Source organism: Macrosteles quadrilineatus, unplaced genomic scaffold (assembly GCF_028750875.1).
Source record: "Macrosteles quadrilineatus isolate MER2022 unplaced genomic scaffold, UCM_ALF_1.0 Scaffold_3__2_contigs__length_128488019, whole genome shotgun sequence".
In the NCBI taxonomy this organism is placed as follows: Eukaryota; Metazoa; Arthropoda; class Insecta; order Hemiptera; family Cicadellidae; genus Macrosteles; species Macrosteles quadrilineatus.
In genome coordinates this window covers 52,203,846-52,224,068 of record NW_026542596.1, presented here as the reverse complement: position 1 = coordinate 52,224,068, position 20,223 = coordinate 52,203,846, and the positions used below count along the sequence as shown (strand labels likewise).

Here is a 20,223-nt window from a genome sequence, read left to right as displayed (position 1 = left end):
TACATGGTGCTCTAGTCATGCGTGAACAAGACAGTTAATAATGAGAAAGAATTTGTGTTAAGCCATGCCAATTTAGAACATTATTTTAACTGTTTATCCTTTATATATTTTACTCCATATAAAGGTGAAATGTATGTTTTTTGCAAGGAAATGTTTAATCAACTGTTTCCTCTTGGTCCAATCAACACCAATCCACAGACCAGCCACTGATTGTCCGATTGTCACCATAAATTGGTGTCAGTTTTGTTGATTTGGTCCAATCAGGGCTTGGCTGATATCAGTACTCGTTTCATTAAAAATCTTCCTCTCTTTTAAAAATGTTGTATCAATAATTTTTGTTATATTACTTTTCGTATGTATTTTTAAAACTTGATTATTCTAATGTCTTTTTGACGTTCCTAACTGGAAATTAAATGCAGTTTTTTGTGTTTCCTTAAAATATTTTTGTACGTTGTAATGAGTCACAATTTACAAAATAAAATTCGATTGGCATCAACCATTTAACTTTATTTACAATTCACTTAACTAGACTTACGACTTCATGTGTGGTGGTTAAGCTTATATTAGTTATTACAGTAATAACAATATTATTTAATTAATAAATACTCTGAGGTATGATTCAAGTACTAAACTCTAAGCCCGTTGTTGTATTTAGCATTAAAACTAGAGGTAAAAATATTTTGACAGGTTATGATGCTACGTTTTCGACTCCTGTGTTATGCATGAACCTTGAATTGTCTGAAGTAGATAGGAACGAGGCGAACCGCTTTTCGTCATTGTTATATGAATATATGGATTTAATCTTATGAATTTGTTGGTTATGCTTTTTTAAGGTTAACTGACTCATCTGACTTAATCTTCATAGACTCAATAATAATAATTGTGAGTTAGTTGACTTTAATATAATTCGAGAGGATACTTAATTTCGTTACTAGCAATCACATTTTATACGCTATTTTAAGCATCATGCATATGTTGATTGCATCGCTTATCATTGGTAAAGAATATCTTTTAAATATTATTTATGTATTATTCCCGGGTTACGTTAAACAATGTTAACTTTTTTAACACAATTACCGTGTGTGTGCTCAATGGCCAGTTGATGTACTAAAAATTGACTCAATATTGGTATAAAATACAACAAGATGTAATTCATCCCTCATAAAAACATTTCAAACATTCGGAACTTGACAGTTAAACAATGCAGTCTCTATCATAAGTTCAGTTGTAATGAGTTTCTAAAGAGTTTAAAAGCAAATGTTGGTTATATGTACTGGAAAAGACACTCATGCAACTGCATGGGTTTCTTATTTGGAGTTTGTCCTAGTTTTTAGTTTTCATAGTGTTATACTTAAAATGGCTTGACATTAAACGAATTCCAACTTTTTAAACTAAAGTGTTTTTTGGATATTGCACGTTTTACCTTAGTTTTATATTTAAGGTGAAAATTGCAGAAAAAATTTAAACAACACACAAATAACACAAATATTAAAACTTAAGGAAAACACAAAAAACGCTTGACTTTTGGTGCAAATTTATTTTCATCCGAAATTAGAGATGAACCATTTGTTTTAGAATTAATTATACTATTATTTTGATCTTCAAGTTTGTCTTAAACTTTGACTTATCTTAAAAATATACTAATATTTTTTTGGGATTGCAGTTCTATAATTTACACTAATACATTTTTACAACACTAATAGAAGTTACCTTAACCATTTACAAACAAATATTTTATTATGTATAGTTACTTGTAATACAGCCTTTCCTCTACTCACAAGCCTGCATTTGTTTAGATAAACTACTATTTATTTTATAACAGTTTAAACTTAACCGGTACTAGGCATGTCTTTCAATGTATTTACAAAACAAATTTACGTTTTCGTTTGATTTCTTATTTATTTAGAATTTATGACTTTACATTATGAATTCCAATGGTATCTATGGAATTTTTTATGAGTTTCCTTAATACACTATTTTATTAACTGGATGAAAATTATCATAGTTAGTTAATTGTATTCATCCAGCACATTGCATTAAGGTCATCACTATGGAGATCTGCTACGGGTCTAGAAGTTCAAGAACAGTTTTAATGGAAAAGTTGGCCAACTTCCATTGAGCGTGCGATAGTAAAACCTTGCATTGTGCATTAAGATTAGTACCCATCTAAACTTTGTAAACAATAAATTAATTTCTAGCGTTTCTAGCTATCCTTTAAATAGAACGTCCAGAACTCCTTATATAAACTAATTGTTCTTTTTATAGGTTTTTTTTTGTAAAAAGGTTGAACTTTAAGATAATATCTTGAGTTAAATTTACATAGCATATTTCTGTAATACTATTATCTGATTTTGAACGCAGAGATTGCGAAGCTACAATATGTAGATGAGGGTTCGAGACAATCAGCAGGGGTTTGTAGAATTGCTACCCCTAGGCTCGTGGTATTAAGTAGCTCATGTATTTAATATTAAATCATCTCACACAAATTGCCTTTTTGATTAACATACCATTAAAAAGCTAGACAGTAAAAATATATCTTTTAACTATTCCTAAGCTCTTTTTAAACATAAAACAACTCTTTCCTCTATAGAGCTATAAAGTGACAGCCTTCGTTGATTGTATTTTAGATTTTAAATAAAAACTAACATAAATCAGAACTGCGTTATTATTGTGAAAGTCACATTTCTAACGTAATTTCATGATTCTTATTTGTAAGGGAAATTTTATTTACTAGTTGCACGTAAACTTAAGTATTTGGATTAAGTACTTACTGAAGAATTGTATTTTTAAACTACTAACTTTAATAAAGGTTCAAAAATCAATACAGCTATTTTCTACTCAAGTCACGGATTCGATATCTTAGTTCATCAAATTTCCTTTTCCTATTCAAACCTCACCCTATGGTCTTCTTAAACCTTGTACAATATTAAATTGAAAAAAAATCTTTAATGATATTATGATAATACTCTGTCTTTGTACACAGAAAATAATAGATTACTCATACAAACGGTTAACGTGAAGGTTAACGTGAAGGTATTCAACGTTTGCAGTTGTTGTACTTCGTTTAAGAGAACAAAAGGTGGTTATTTTGCTGAAGTAGTGTTCTCGCCAAGCGAGACCAAGGGAGGCGTTTGAGAGAGAAATTATGGAAGTATTTCCTGCGTAAGCGACTGAATGTTTTCTTAAAAGCCACAATCAAGTTTACACTTTTTTTTCTTTTTTGTAATATGTTTTTGGGAAAAAATAGTTATTTCATTTTATTTTGTAAATAAATAATTGCATCAATTCCGACAGGGTTTACAACTTTTATTCACTATTTATGATTAACGTTTCCTTAGTTCTATAATTGTTTTATTTTATTGTTATATTTATTATTGCAGTTAGTTATAATTTATTTACCACCACTGGATTAAGTATCTAGTATCATTGTCCATTTTGTACAATTCTGTGTAAAAAAAAAACTTTTGTCACATATTCGAGTTAGCCAGAACACCCTTTCCTACTAAAGTTACCGACATTATGGTTGTGTTTCTAAGCACATAAAGGTTTAAGCACTTAACTAAGTGCAATGTTCTAATAATTCAACAATAAACGGTTATCATTGTCAAAAATAAACATGTGCTGAAACAGCAAGTACTTTTGTTTTGACTCTGTAAACGTTTTGTTTAAGATCAATACTGTATTTGATTGTATAAATACCACAGTTGAATCAGTGTTTAACTGATACAATTCGTTCATTCAACTCGTTGGTCAGTATTCTTATAATCAAAATTAAATGTAAACAAAGTAACTGCATTCAGAGGTAAAACTGTAGATAGTGTATCTTTTTAAAAACTCACTATTAGGCCTAAAATTAGCACATTTTCAAAAATTAAAAAAACAACAATTGTTTGTTCAAATGAAATTAAATATGTAAACAAAGAAATCATGGACATGTTTTAGGGGATTGCTCTTTAATAATGATAATTAATATTAGAGACGTATTTTCCCTGTTCTATGAAGCTGTGATGATATAGTTCTGACACGTAGAAGTAATAAACATTCCCAGCTGTCTCCAACTATATTAGCTTCTGCGTTCAACTCCTTTTCTCACAGAATTGTACATATAAAACTTTTTTTTTGTATTGTTTATTTTATAAAACTCTCCAAATGGGTTACTTTTGCAAAACTTTATTTTCTGAGCTGTACAAAAAATTAGCTTATTTTCAATCTCAACAATTAGTTGATTCAATTATCTCTCACTCGTTCAGTCCAATCAATTAGTCACAGATAAATACCACGATTGGCCAATGTTTGCCATACAAGTTTTTGTCTGATTCTTTTCGCCAAATTAATGTTTTAAGTATTATTTCGTTATTTAATTAATCTAGTTACGCATCAACTCATCGATTACATTACTTTGGTATTATATAAGATATATAAGTGATTTTGCCCCACCAAAAAAAGTTTTGACACAAATAAAATCATATAAAACGTTAACTTGATTGATTGACTCATAATTAAAGATTATAATGGTTTGCAATGTATGACTAATGGATGTTAAATATTTTCAAATATTTCACATTTCCATTGTGCTATTTTAGAGCATCCATTGCGATTTCCTATACAGAGTAACAAGAGGCAACTCTATTTGACGGGTTAGATCGTTTGCTTCATGTGTTATGCATGAGTTCCCTATTATAGTTGGCAGGTAGAGGCAAGGTAGGTGTGATGTTGTCAGGGAATGAACAAGCAATTTGTAAACCAGTAACTAACCTTGACCTAGAAAATCTAGTGCTTTCATAAAATATATTGATGGTGATGAAACTTTAGGGAAGTAATCAAGTAATATACAAAATGAACAGTTTTATTAGCCAAATTGAGTAATATTTTATGGTTTTAGGGTTCCATTTCCCAGTTGTCCAAGCCAATCACGAAATTCCTTTTCATCAGAATTGGCAGTTGACACGAAAATATTTGGTTTTCAAAAAGTCTCGATTAAAGATAAAGTTATCCCTGGTTTTAATATAGTATACAGTACATTGCAGAGTAAACTGTTATCCTATTAATTAAATAGAATTTTCAAAGTAAAATAACAAAATATAACCCCTTGGGGTGAGAGAAAGGCCGGTTGAAACGTACATAATGAATATAAAGGGAAATAATAGGTTACAAAAAAAGTATTATTTCACCTATTTCCGAAAATCTAAGAACCGTTCCTGACTATTACTGCAGAGTAACGGTATTTCCTATCTCTTGCTTGTCTGTAGTATACATATCCACAATATGATTATCGTGTTGGGTGTAGTCTGAACCAATCAGCTTAGTTTGGCGACAAGTTGCTCTAATGTAGTCACTTCCCTTGTCTTCTGCTCCACTGTGGCTTCACAACAAGCTAATTAAATCTTGTTATGCAATATACATGAAGGTGATAACCAGTTGCAAATAGTCTTCATCGAGAGCGCTACATAACGTTTTAGCGAACCTGTTAAATGTGGTAACAGCGATTTCGTCGTGTTATTGGGAAATAGTTTTAAGTTTTGGTTGTTTCAATGTAATTTCATTGACAAACTATGATATTGTAAAGCAATTTCATTTTAATTTAACATTGAGTGAGTAAGGTAATTGAATTTTAAAAGGAATTTAACTATTTCATTAGCCTATATTAGTCCATTGTGAGATTCAAAGTGGGGTTTTAAGCGTATAAAAGCTTTCTTACTAATTCTGATAGTAATTGCATTGGGCTATTATTAGGTAAGCCGGTTTTCTGCCAAATTGACCATGAATTTGCATAAATTATAACGGTTATTTGAATCAGGTTTTATTTTAAAACGAAATTAACTAAGTAGAATTCTCGGTTCGAAGAAAATAACTTTTTACTATTCATTCATTGAGGAATATTAAGGAGTGCCTAGCTTTTCAATCAGTACACTTAATTTAGTTGGAATATTAATTACAAAATGGTATTTATTTTTTGTTATGATCTAAAATATACTGACTTAAAAATAAAACTTATCTAAACTATGTTGTATTTTAAAGCGGGGAGAAAGTGTGTATCTTATATTCCTAATGGGCTTTTTTATGTTTAATATATTTGTTATTTCACTGATAAAATTAAACGGTATGTAAAAGGTAAATACGAGTTAGGCCTATTAATTAACAATCTTTTATGTAATTAACAATTCATTAAGTAAAATCATACTTAAGTATGAATACTAAAACATTGTTAAAAGCTTTTTCAAAGCATCGTTTCATTAAACAAATGAAAAAATTAAATTATTTTTATTGTTCCCACTTAATTAAAGTCCACCTTCCCCTGTTTTCCCCATTATCTTATGACTCCCGAAATAAATCACACTCCAGAGAGGTACGATCAAGTTGTCGCCTGAGATTGCTTCTCACTAATTACCAAGGGAAAGTAACGCTCGTAGAGTCCCGTCATTTGACCTGTGATCTAATTGTTAAAAGATGTCTATCAGCTGTTCCCAGGGAGCTTACTTTCATGACGTCAATGTCAATTATAATCAGGTGAGAGTGCAAAAACTGTCCCGTGAGACCCACCGTTTAGCATTAACCAGTTCTCAGGATAGTTTCACAGTAGCGATTTGAATTACAAAACAAAAGGAACCTAAACACGTCAAGTTGCGTGCTTTGTGAAGTTTTGGAAAGTTGCACTTTGAAGAGTATCTGCATTGTAAATCTACTTGTGTGGTAGATTGACTTTATGGGCTACTTAATAGTATATTTCGTACCTAGGGCCGAAAATGAGGTTTTGCTGGCTCGAGATAGTTTTTTAAATTCTCGACGAGAACTTAAAACGATCGAGAGTTGCATAACCATTTCGGTCCGTGGTACGAACGCTATTTTTCACCACACTATACCCTGTTACCACTATTCACCAAAATTATCAGTCAACACAACTACAACTTTGAGGTTATGTGAAGAAATAATTTGAGGAATCTGCAAAAATAATAATAAACAGTTGCTAGGCAGCGGGGACAAAAAAAACAAGTCTCTTGCAATGCTATGGGTACAGCTTGTGTATTTAATATGCATTATTGTTTTAAGAAAATAAGGGAACAGTTGATTTTGCGGCCCTTTTTCATCCCCAAAAAGACTATGAAAGCTGGCATGGCTAGCAAAACGTAACTTTCAGCCACCAATTAACGTATGTAAAACAGCTAAAAACATCATAGTGTGGTGAAAAAAATAATACTCTATTTTGAAAAACTTAAAACACTTTGATTTATAATTAGTTTTTTTATTATTATGTTGGTTGATTATTAAGATTATATTTTTCCGAAATCCAAGCTAAGTGGTAAAAGCTATTTTGTAGCCCTACTTGCTAGTGGTACCGGTAGGTTTTAGGTCAGGGCTTAGGTTTAGAAAAAAGTGGAACTAGCCTTAATGAACCAAGTTCTAACTATCCACTTAATATATTCTATGCTTTTAAAGAATTGTAAAGGAGTCTTAAAAAAACTGTTAGGTCACTATACTTACTATGTAGGTACTTTAAAAAAAAAAATACTTGTACGAGTATTTATGCCGGGATGCTGAGTTTTTTCATTTATATGAATCCTTAAAAGTTAAAAGGATCTCTATTGGTTTCAACTCCGTTTTAAATACTTAGCAGCTTAACAAGGGTCCGAATAACATTGTTTTTGGGGATAGAACTGGTTAAATTGAGACAAATATACTCTAAAAAATGTCTAAAATCAAACTTTTTTATTTTACTATTAAAGTAATTTAACATTTGTGGTTGATAGATATAACGCAATTCTTCAGATAGCATATTCGTTTATCCGCATGAATGGACTAAAAAAAGGATGAATGCCAGTAAAGTTTCGATGTATTAGCCCTTATTAATATCTCCAATTCAAAAAAACATTAGTACCAATGATAGAAATATTTGCAATACCTAATGGATCATCCAAAACTTATTATAAAACATACTTAAGGTTTTAGTTTTGGATAAGGAGTCTAAAAACTAAATATATTCCTGGTCGATAAAATATACATACACGAATGGCCACAACTCAAAGATGTATCTACTTGGTATTCACGTGACATGCTGATATATAGTCGATACATGTCTAGCAAAATCAGAGGTATTGACAGAAACGTCTACGTTATCATAGTTCTTATTTATCTTGTCAGAACTAGAAAATATTGAAAACTGTTTTACATTTGCAACCATTATTGTAGAAAACGTTATTTTTTAAACACACCACGGAACCAGGGCTAGAGGCCACGGAACAATGATACTATTGATTTATTTAAGGGAAAGGTTGACGTTAGATAATACAGGCCAGAATTTAGGCAGTTTCCTTAAAATGTTTTTTAAATTCCATTTTCCAACGGAAAGGATATAACAATAGCTTTTTGACAGCGAAATACTTTAAATAATAAAAAAATGTTAAATACTACAAGACTGTGAGTTTTCCACTGATGTTATACAAGTTTTGAAAATTTGAAAGTTTCAGTTGTAGTACAACAAATTTTTCCATATTCTGTTGAGCATTTTTCATTATTTGTGTAAAACGGTCTCCTGAATTTACATGGTAACGAGTTACATCGATCGTTGGTTAAATATGGAATGTCTAACCACCCAAAAACTTACTTGAACTCTCTCCTAAAGGCATTGGTTTGTAAACTTAGAAAATAAGGGCGTGGTAGCCCGCGGGTGTATTGGTATTGGTCATATTATGTGGAGTACCTACTCAAGTTGCCGCCGGCGATAGACATTGTTGAACTCCCTGCGGAAGTTACAATTGTCAATCAAAAGCAGCGAATTGAAGCTGGTATTGTGCTGCTAAAGATCGTCTCCTCATAACGATCCCAATAGAGCTGCTAGCTCACTTGGGACATGCGTTGGTGGTAACTTATAAACATTCGATCATCATTTTTTATCTTTTTGGTTCGTAGTAAAACTTGCAAGATACTCTCTACAGAACAAAAAAATAGTTCATTGGATAACTTACTAAAAGTAAGTTTTCTTACATTTTAACCAAGGGACCATCATGACGTAGTTTACATTCATTTAAATTATTAGACTTTGATCCAAACTTATATGTAAATTGTTCTACTGTTCTTAGAAATATTAACCTAGTAACATTATCTTATTCATCATATGTGTATTGAAGAGAACCTTCGACCATATCTACTACTCTTTGGTGGTCTTTCAGCCATTTTGCTTGTATTGCATCTGATTGTTGTGGGTTGGACATTGAATGATGTCAATCTTAAGAAATGATCATTTAGCTTCAGTACCTTCTTAAATATATTGTAGAAAATGTAATACATTTTTTTCATCAATGACCACATGTTTCCACAAAGATCCTATAAAGACTAATAAATGAAGATCTCTCAACCTGAAAACCTACTCAATATTCATTATAAAAAAGGTATCAACAACTTTCATCAACCTCCTGTAACCAAAATTAAGTAATTAATGAATGCTTTTTAGTTGTCAACCCAACCACAAATTACTTTCTTAGACGTCTACATGGTGAGAGGCTATTTAATCAGCTGCAGGAAGGGGGTGTTTTTACATCATTCAAGCAATTAGCCTAACAGCTTGGTTACCCGAACACCTGTGGTCAGGTGATGTGTGGAGGCAAAAACCTTTACAACCCCCAAACCCAAACCTTCCAAAAACCGTTGGTAACTTTGCTGTTGTTTTAAAATTATACTTACAATTCACGTACAAAGGTTATAAAATAAGAAATAAAATTCGTGATTTACTCTTTGGCTTGAATGTATAAAACTGTTAATATCATTGATGGCTTTTTAAGGATTGAAGTATGTGATTAATATTGTTTGTGTAAGTTTAAGACATTTTGTTTTGGACATTTTCTAATTAAGTTGTAATTTGTTTCGGAACGATTTCTATCAATCATTACTATTACCTACTCGAAAATATGTCGCATTTTTTATAATTTAAACTTTGGTTTTTATCTTCCAAGATTTTACATAAAAAAATGTTCCGTTCTATCAAGCAAAACCAGTATACAAAAAACATTGACAGCCGTAATTACATTTCTTACTCGTTAGTTACTTTTGCTTTTTGTTATTGCATTTTTGTATTTTTTCAACTTAATAATCCTCTGATCTTAATAATAATCTTAGTAATGGAGGTGTTAATAATAAAACATTTGCTACATAGCAATATTGGATTTTTTTTAATCCTGCTTTTTGGCAAATTAATTCCGACAGTAAAACTTTGTTGTCAATACTTTTGCAAAGATTTAAACCGCCTCGTCGTCTCCACTTTAAATACGCTCCCTTCCGACAATTTCTTGAATTCCTACAATGCCATTTACATACTGAAAGGTACGATTCGAAATAACTCTCGAAACGTTACGAAGCGATTTAAACGTCACCTGCGGTTTCTTTGCGAGTTGACGATTTGACTTGTAAATGTATTGCCGAGGGATTCCCTATACTCCTGTGGGGAGCGGTTAGGGGCGCTTTTTGGGGGAGGTAATGTATGAAATGCTCAGTCCCTTAGCTTAAGTCAACAGTTGCCGTTGAGAGGACCAAATTGATTGAGGGATTGCTATTGTCCCCGCCCCAAGTCTCAAGTCAGTTTTCCCCCAGAATCTCACGTTTTCCACGTGCTGTGTTTTGGACACGTGAGTGGAAAATGTACAACATATTATATTAGCTTAAATTTTCAGTTTGTTTTTCAGATAGATACATTTGTTCCGACAATATTTACAAAACAACAAACAACAACAATATTTTAGTTTTTATTTCAGTTGTAGTTGTACTGACGTTTTCCAGTTATGTAACCCTGCATTTTGTGAAAATAAAAATTCTTGATTCTTGATTTCTTAACAATTATTATGTGTTATAGTTGTTCTATTGTATTACTGTTAATTTAAAACAGCGGTAGCTTTTATATTTAAGTTAATTTACCTTAAATATAGCAAAAATTACAAAACAATTGAGGTTGTTTTTGCAGACTATTTTGTGATGTTGTTTTGTTACATTAGATTGGTAATACTTTACACCCGAGTTTTATAGTTTCTCTCATTTGAAATATTGCTTAACACTTTATAATAAATATTTTTGTACTGGTTATCTTTACAATTAATTAATATCCACTAAGTATTTCAAACCAGCTAAATTATGTTATTTACGTAACTTTTACAAAGATCTTCCTCCAAAAATTTGGGTTTTTTACTAATCGTGATGGAAAATATCCGCAAAAGATACTTACATAATTAACATAAATTGCCGTCATCAAAAGTGCACTTCAAAACGAAGAGATGATTAATTATTTTCTTATTTTCTCCGTGGTTTCTAAAATAAAACTTTACTACAATAGTGAATAAATCATGATCCATAAATAATTTGTATTCATACGGCATTAGTTTTTTTAGGTCTAACTAAATTAAAGTCTCAAAGTTGTTAAGATAATATTAGTTCATCGATTCTAGTAATTCGGTACTTTTCGGAGGGTTATCATAAAAATATATATTTATTTAACCATTGCAAGAGGAATTTATTGTACAACGGACGCCGTGTCTCTTTTGTTAGCGATACCAGCAAAACTCTTGAGCAGGTGATTTGCATGACAATCATAGTGCGGAGCCTTTGGCGAATTTCCAACCGAGCTTCGAATTCCATTCATATTACTTTTTTTAAGCTATAAAAGTATTAAAAAATCCTATCCAATATAAGTGCTGTTTCCTCAGTTACTTTTTTAATGCCGCTCACATGTACTTAAAAATTAAGTATGCGAAATCAATCAATTCGTGTGATTCATGCCGCCCATTAGTAAAATTGATTGAGTTGAAGTTTTCTTTTTCTTCAGTCCACGTATTTTCATATGTTGATTGTTGTATTGATGTACTTCCTATATCAACTTTTCAATTCCTCAGTTCAGATTTCCTGTGCACCCTACACCTTGGCGGAATGTATAGTTTTTTTCCAATTCTCATATGCACTCTTAATAATACTAAATTTAGTAAAGGTATTTTATGCGGGCTACCACCCTGTTTCTTTTTCATTAAACGACGCTATTGTATGATCACTATTACATTATATGATATATTGATTTGATCCCCTAATTCAGCTTAATACAATTATCTAGTTACTTATACTGTACAGGCATTATATAGGTTCCTGTTGTACTAAATGGCTCTGTATTGTAAGTACGAACTGTATATTGATCCCCTGATGCAGCTCAATACAATCAGTCAGTTTCTTATGCAGGCAACAGCTCTGTTCATGTTGTATTAAATGACTCTGTATTGTATGAAAGAACTGTATATTGATCCCCTGATGCAGCTCAATACAATCAGTCAGTTTCTTATGCAGGCAGCAGCTCTGTTCATGTTGTACTAAATACTCTGTATTGTATGAACGAACTGTATCCCCTGATGCAGCTCAATACAATCAGTCAGTTTCTTATGCAGGCAGCAGCTCTGTTCATGTTGTACTAAATGGCTCTGTATTGTATGAATGATGTGTATATTGATCCCCTGATGCAGCTTAATACAATCAGTCAGTTTCATAAGCAGGCATCAACTCGGTTCTTATTATAAATGACTGTATTGTATGAACGAACTGTATATTGATCCCCTGATGCAGCTTAATACAATCAGTCAGTTGCTTATACTGTACAGGGATTAGCTACGTTCCTGTTGTACTAAATGGCTCTGTATTGTATGAACGAACTGTATATTGATCCCCTGATGCAGCTCAATACAATCAGTCAGTTTCTTATGCAGGCAGCAGCTCGGTCTCGTTTGTTCAGTGAATGACGCCATGTTGTATGCATGAGACTTCTATTGAACCCTCCATTCAAGGAACGCGTTCGCCTTAATGTTGAATTTTCTCAGCATTCTCTACCTTTCCTAAGGCCGTGTTTTGTAAAGGCGCCTTCACAAAACGTATTTTGTGTTAAAAGATAGTGTATTTAGGTTAATTGACTAAAGCGTGTACAAGGTTTTTTAACTGTCAAATCGTTGATTTAGTTCCTTAAGTTGGAGATTTATGTTTCAGGTTACAATTTAATGAATTGCATTTTTCCTGTGTGATTTAGTACGTGGCTGCATTATAATATATGTGATTAAATTATTTCCATTCTTTGTAAAAAAAAATAAATATAACATATTGTTTATAGACATTTACGATATTTTATATTTTTGTCCAGTTTATTTGAAATATCAAACGCAAATCGATGTCTTAAGCTTAATTTTTTTTCATACTGTTCTTAGAATGGGTTACTTTGTTGTTTTTAATTGCGTTTGTTATCATTTTATTTTATTTTGTTACAGGCGAAGTGATCAAAAAATGAACCCGTTTGGAACAGGTAAATAAAATGTTCATCAATAACTAACTAACTAACGTAATCAATAACTTAACTATTGATAGTAGAATTTTACATTAAGGGTTGCCGTTAAATGTGTTACTGCTGCTTTCAATAACGTACGTGTGTACGTGTTCGTGTAATATTATAACAGATTTTTAGTTTGTTTTCTTTGTACAATCTTATCATTTTACGCATCAAAAGTTAAAATATATTGATCGTTTACAGGCATTTTAATTAATTCGTAAGCACCAAGCATTCAATTAATTAATGAACGGTGATGATGCGTGACGAAGCACATTACTAATTAAATACGGAGAGGGTTGCCAACTGTAGGGGTGCGACCATCGTAGACAACACCCTTAGTCCGTGTGGAAGTTGTGTTGTAGGCAATACATACTTGGAAATACCTCGGTAATTTTAAAAACGGTCCATGCTTGTGCCTGACGACTTTGAGGATTTAAAGGTGGTGCACGACAAAACGTAATATAACGTTTTTCTTAGATTGCGAATAGAACGCCTTTTGAAATATTTAATTTCAAATAAACACATTTTTTATACATAAAATTGTGTGTATAATTATAGTAGATTTTTTCTGCTAAGTTTAGGTAGCTTATGTGTTAATGTCATACGTAAACCTTGCTGCTTTAAGTTACTTCCTTATTAAGTGATTAGTCCGCTTTTGCCTTTTAGTATGTTATACCTTAAAGTAAGAGTTCTAGATAAATGATATATTTTATAGCCTATATTTATTTACATAAATTTTCGCCATAATCATTTTGACCGATTACCATAAAACATTCCCATTATATACCAAATATGAAAAAAATATATACTATCACAATATTATTTTGATATTACCATTAAAACTTTACAAAATACTTCCAGATGAAACTTCTGATAATTAGTTAACTTCTGATAAAAGTTGTAGAGAGAAAAAAACCAACCCAAACCACTTATTCAAAATCCCTACGCACAGGATTGTTAAAAGCCTTTCACATGTCAACAATTAAAATGCATTATCATCCAACAGCACTCGTATGACATTTCATTTGATTAGTTTATTTAGTAATTGAACTCCATAGAAACAATATATTGTTTAGAGGAGAACCCAAAACATTTGACAACCACTTTTTATGTTTGCGTGAGTATGTTTTGTACGAGTACAAGAGTTGACTTGTCAAGAACTGTCAATATGTCAAATCAACGCGGATAAATGTGAGGACTGTATCTACTGAAACATATGACGAATTGCTTTAACACTGAGTGAAATTATGGTTTTGTAACGGTAACAAATATTAAATTAAACCAATTTAACGATTGCCTTTCAATAGTATTTTGCTCATTCATTATAAAGTTTGTTAATACATTTTTCCTACAGTTACCTTACCTAACAATGTACATGTTCTCTCACTGATTTTAGAAAGCAAAGTGGCCAATTCGCTCATCAGTGAGACTATGTTAACATTGTTTCACTCTAATTGCTTTGTCTCACTCCAGATTTGCAACGTGAAGGCACGAAATAGTGAGCGCGTAACATGCAGACAAGGTCGTATGCACGCGAAATACGTTGGCAGCACTGGCTGTAAATCAGCTGGTCAGCTGTTAGTTGTACTGTTGTATTTGTCACTTCACATTATATGTCATATTAAAAGTTGACTTCTGTGTAAAAATATGTTACGTAAGGACTTCTTTCGAGTGAGCCAATTGCTCACTTTGCTCGCTAGTTGCACAAATAACTATTTCGTAGATTTTGAACTGAATTCATTTTGACGAATTGATTTATTTGATTGCAATTTAATTAGTGTATCGTGGTTTCCTTTCCAATTTCTTTGATTTAATTAAAATAATGAATACAGATAAAATAAAAAATGTTCTTTCAAAGGTTTAACAAAAAATTATTCAAGGACAAAAAAAACTAAAAATAGCCTTTGTATCTAATCATGTTTGCCAACTGTTTGTACTGCGTGTTTATGAAAAATTAACACACTGCAACCACTTCATACAATCTTGTGATCTCACATTCCTGCTTTAGAAGTTCTATATGATTAAAAAATTAACTTTTAATTGGAAAAAAATAAATGGTCTCGTTGTCTAAGGTATATCTTATACAAAGTCACCGTGTTATAAGATCACCGGTTCAAGCGTCGCTGGTTCGTAGTTTTATTGGACGACTTCTTCACTTCACTTTGATCTCGAGCAAGTTTTCACTTCACCGAGTCTTTTATTGAGTTTCCTGAGTTTTCCTCTCGAAAACAATAAAGAGGTTTCCGAACGGATACGCTGTTAAGCCAACTTTCTGTGGATGCAATAACATTTTTGATACCGTTTTTGTTTGTGGCAATAGTAGTTAATTGTTTTTTATTTATTTACGAAAATAAGCTTGTATTATTGAAGATTTAATGTACAACATCTTACTTCACTACATGATATATTCTTATACTAGGCCCTATTCTTATACTAGGCCCTATTCTTATACTAGGATTCTTCTTACGTATTTGATACCATGTTTTTTTTTTTAAATAGCATATAGAATTAAAGCACTTATAAGCCAACTATATCTTTTATTTAGATATATTGTCATCATATTTAAACCTTCGTTTAGTAAGTCGACATGTTTACCAAACCAGATCCTAGTTCTAGTTATGTATTTAAAAAGAGTATAACTTTTACTGTAGTAATAAGTATTGAATTAGGCCTACAACTATAATTGTTTGTAAAATCTAATGTACCGGTATTTTCAATGTATAGCAAAGTATTAAAAAACTGATTTTAAAGTATATATTCAAATAAATTTATCCTACGAGTAATTATTTGTTAAACTATTAGCATATTTAAAGTAATGTGTTCATTGTTTTTTATTTTTGGAATTTTGTCATTGACCTAGTGTACTTGTTTTATCTTTTATGATTTTACACTCACATTCCAAACTAATAGTTGCACTTAAAACATGCCAGGAATATTGTATTAATCAACTTGATAGTACTAATTTACTTTCCTGTGTTTTTGCGTTTTACATTCCGTAGAATTATTGTTCTTACAGTAATGTGATGATTTTTACAATCAAAAATAATAATCAAACTTAACAGCATTTAGTGACTGTTGTGTTAACACATGCTAAAATAATCGAGCAAATAAAAGTTCAGTTTTGACAGAATTTAACTCTTACAACAATAGACTGCAAGACTGTTAACAGCCTGTCTACAGTATATTTATCAGTCGCCATACACGCCACACGCGTGCATTTTATCAGCACTGTCAATACTGCAGCGGTGTGTGGTGTTATTGATAGCCTGCAATGTGGCTGTCTCCATTAGGCTTACTGTACAATCCAATTATGTGACTTTAGAAACAAGTATCGTTGACTTTGTGATTTTCATAGTAGAAAAGTAGTTTTGTGTTTAATTTTTTGGTGGTTAGTAAATTTAAGGAATTCATTTACCAGTTTTGGTTTAGAAAAGTTTTTTAAACTGTGGACTATTAATTCACTTTAAAAAGTGCATTGAAATAACTTGAAAGTTGGTTAGCACTACTGGATCCTTAAATTGGACTCTATATATAAATTAGAAGATAAGAATATTATTTATTTCCTTATGAGCAAATGTACAAAGGAAAAAAATCCACTCCAAGACTGTTCATCTGCGTGTGGAAAAAAACACAATAAACAAATAAATAAAATAAAAAAATATTTTTTTGGATTAACGTAGGTAAAAAAAAAACTAAAATAAACATGAACTATATCATGAGTTGAACAGATCTAAATAACTGAGGGAAAACTAATATTAAGACTAACTTACATAAACTAACTTACATAAAAAAGAATGGAAAATAGCCGTACACACAACTAAGAATACTTGAATGAGGGTGCCAGTACTGAAGTAATTTGCAATAGTTTAGTCTAATTTAGTTTTGGAATATTTGATCGACTCTCTCATGTCCTGATCTGATTTTCTCTTCGGCAGCATCATCGCTCAGTCCTATCAATTGTGAGGAGGCGAAGCCCTAATTGAAATTACCTTTTTAATTACCATTCGCAGGTGTGCTAGATAACAAACTTTAAAATGGCACCTAAATCGTAAAAATTGGTTAAGTAGGACAGGTGAAAAAATGTCACTATACTATAGAGAAACCTATAAGTATATAGATTACAAAACAGAATCAAAGAAACCTAAAACAGATAGATAAGATAAATAAATATAGATAAAACAGATAAGGAAGGTAGATTGATTAGTTTTAAAGGACATTCATGAAGCTACGAATATAATTTCACCTAAAGATTAGTTACAGATGTTCAAATACAATCTTCACACACATACCTCCATTCCAGTACATGTGGCTGCAGAAACCACAGTTTGTAATACTGTATTTGCGTTTTGCCTTGAAGCATAATTGTAGCTGTTTGAACGCTACGATTTCAGGGCTTCTCAAAGCGTGTTCCAACTTTTTAACAGCTTTGGTTAATTCAATAACCTCCCCTCAGTAAGCCTTGGACGTTAGGCAGGTTGAAACTAATAACTGGAATATTACAAAATGGTAAATTATATCCAAACACCCTTATGGATGTTGTAAATCATGATAACAGACAACATTTTCCACTACGGATATCAAGCTGCATATTCTTTGGTCAATATCAATTATATACTTTATGGAGCATACAACATAAAGTTAGTTATAAAAAAGTTGATTGCAAACTTCTTACTAGTTCAACGTGATGAGGAAATCTTAGATTTCAACTTTAGTAAAGTACAGAAGTAAATCATACACGATTACAATCAAATCCTTAGTCAAGTAAATGAAACCATGAATGGTTGAAAATAATAATGCATTTGAAAATCTAATATCAATACAACTAGCATGTCTCTAAAGTTCTTTACATTATGATATTAAGTAATTTAACTTAGACACCTGATTTTTCATTAAGTCACAATTATACAATATTTACAAGGAGATTCAAAAAGACTACCGCAATTTCAATAAGATGTATTTAATCAAAGCCTTTTGTTACATAATATGATTATAAATATAATTTAAAAATGAGTTTATCACAATAAAATTCATAACTGTTTCATGCCCAGTTACAGAAGCCTCTTAAATGTAAAAAGAAAAAAAAAATGGCTGAACTGATGTAGATATAAAACAATGTAATTTTTCACATGAAGATAAAAATTCTTAGAATTGTACTTTCTTTCTTCCATTGCAACGGAATGTGTCCTCATTTTACAAATTGTTTGTCATAACAACAGAAATTTTGCTTCTCTCCTATATTTCAAATATCTTGACTCCTTATTTAAATGACTGATAGTACGCATCAATTATTTGAACTAATTATGCAATACAATATTGATCAGTTTGATATTCACAATTAGAACAGGAGTTTGGAGACTGACTCGCCCTAATTTCAACCCCCCCCCAAAGGCTTTGCTTTCGACCCTTACTAATCAGATAATAGATTACGGTCAGTGACCTTTGTAAAGTATTGATATGATTCTATTTATGGTACAGAAAACTTGAAAAGCTCTCTGTTAAAAATATATCAATACTTTCATTAATTTAAATTGTTATTGTTATTAATCTAGAAATTAGTAATTTTTGATCAGTTAGCAATACTGTCATTATTTTAGCCAATCTCAAATCTATGTATTAATATGTTAAATATTATTCATCAGCTAACTAAAAAAAACGGTATTTTCGCATTTCAGTTATCACTGTAGAACTAGTTCAAAGGATATGCCTATTTCTCAAGAAATATTATTTTGAAGTTGAGTTCAGTTTATTCTGGAATCTATTGTTGATGATTTGAAAGAATGAGATCATAGACTCGCCTTGTTACAGAATAAAACTACCTGTATCTACACACCAAGCTAAAATTGCTTAAGCTGACATCTTGGGCTCAACCTGCCAATTGATAGTAGTGTCTGACTTTTTTTCGGCTATTAGTTTAAAGTGTTTTAGGATAGCCAGTTGTTTGTTGATTTATTAAAGAGCAAGCACCAGTTTACCACCTGAAGTTCAGTGGCAATATCGGAAAGTGATGAATTTATTTTACAATTTAAAAGTTTACGCGGTCCAAAGAGCTGTCAAAACAGCTAGTGAATGTTCAAAACCCACGCCCAGTATGCATAGAGTAAAATTACTAAACTTTTAAGTAAAACGAATATTTTTTTATAAATTACGTCTATTCTCTGAAACATGCTGTATTGATTTCCCGCCAATATTAATGCTCTGAAGGCGCGGGGGCGCGGTTGGTCATGAACAGCTGTGGGTTGATTTCCGGGTTGCAGTCGTCCGCTGCGATGAATCAAATTGATCGATTGTCATCGGGTTTATTGAATGGTTTTGGTGGTATTGGTCTGTGTTGTAATTCTAATATCTCTGGCAATGAATCATCTGTAATGGTTCCTCTCAATTACTTGTCTCAGACCGTATACCTTGACCTATAAAATAGTGTACATCTCTGTCTGAAGAAATTGTTAAACAGTGAAAGTTTACTACATTGTGTACGATTCTGTGTACCGTACAAGATAAGCCAAAGAGAATATGAGAAAAAAAATTCTGTAGTTCAGATATGTTTATTTACGAAATTAGCCCTTTTAAGTTTTTCTAAGGGAAGTTTGCGGAACGTGGTCTTGTTACTATGACACGTCAACATTTTTTCGATATTATAATTGATTTATAACCAAATTATAAATTAATACCAAATCTAGAATCTACCTCGCTTGGAATCGAACCAATAGCCCTTATATTTGAAGGTGAGGACTGTAACCACTCGGCTGCATACTAATTTAACGATACTTCCATTGATTAAAGGGTATGTGTAATACTCTTTAATCTATAGTACTACCCAATACAGAAAGGTCCAGTTTATTATAATCTAATAGGACCTACTTGTATACACACTGAAGATTTTTATGGGATTTTAAGCA

At 31.5% G+C, this 20,223-nt stretch overlaps 1 protein-coding gene across 2 annotated transcripts in view; it reads left to right on the top strand.

Annotated features, from left to right (window-relative positions):
• LOC128990264 (uncharacterized) overlaps positions 1 to 20,223 on the top strand; it is a 201,545-nt gene that overhangs the window by 114,573 nt on the left and 66,749 nt on the right. For both annotated transcript variants that reach the window (XM_054412578.1, XM_054412579.1), the window contains exon 5: positions 13,269 to 13,303. The gene's annotated coding sequence lies outside the window, so the exon portion shown is untranslated. The remainder of the gene's footprint in view (positions 1 to 13,268; positions 13,304 to 20,223) is intronic.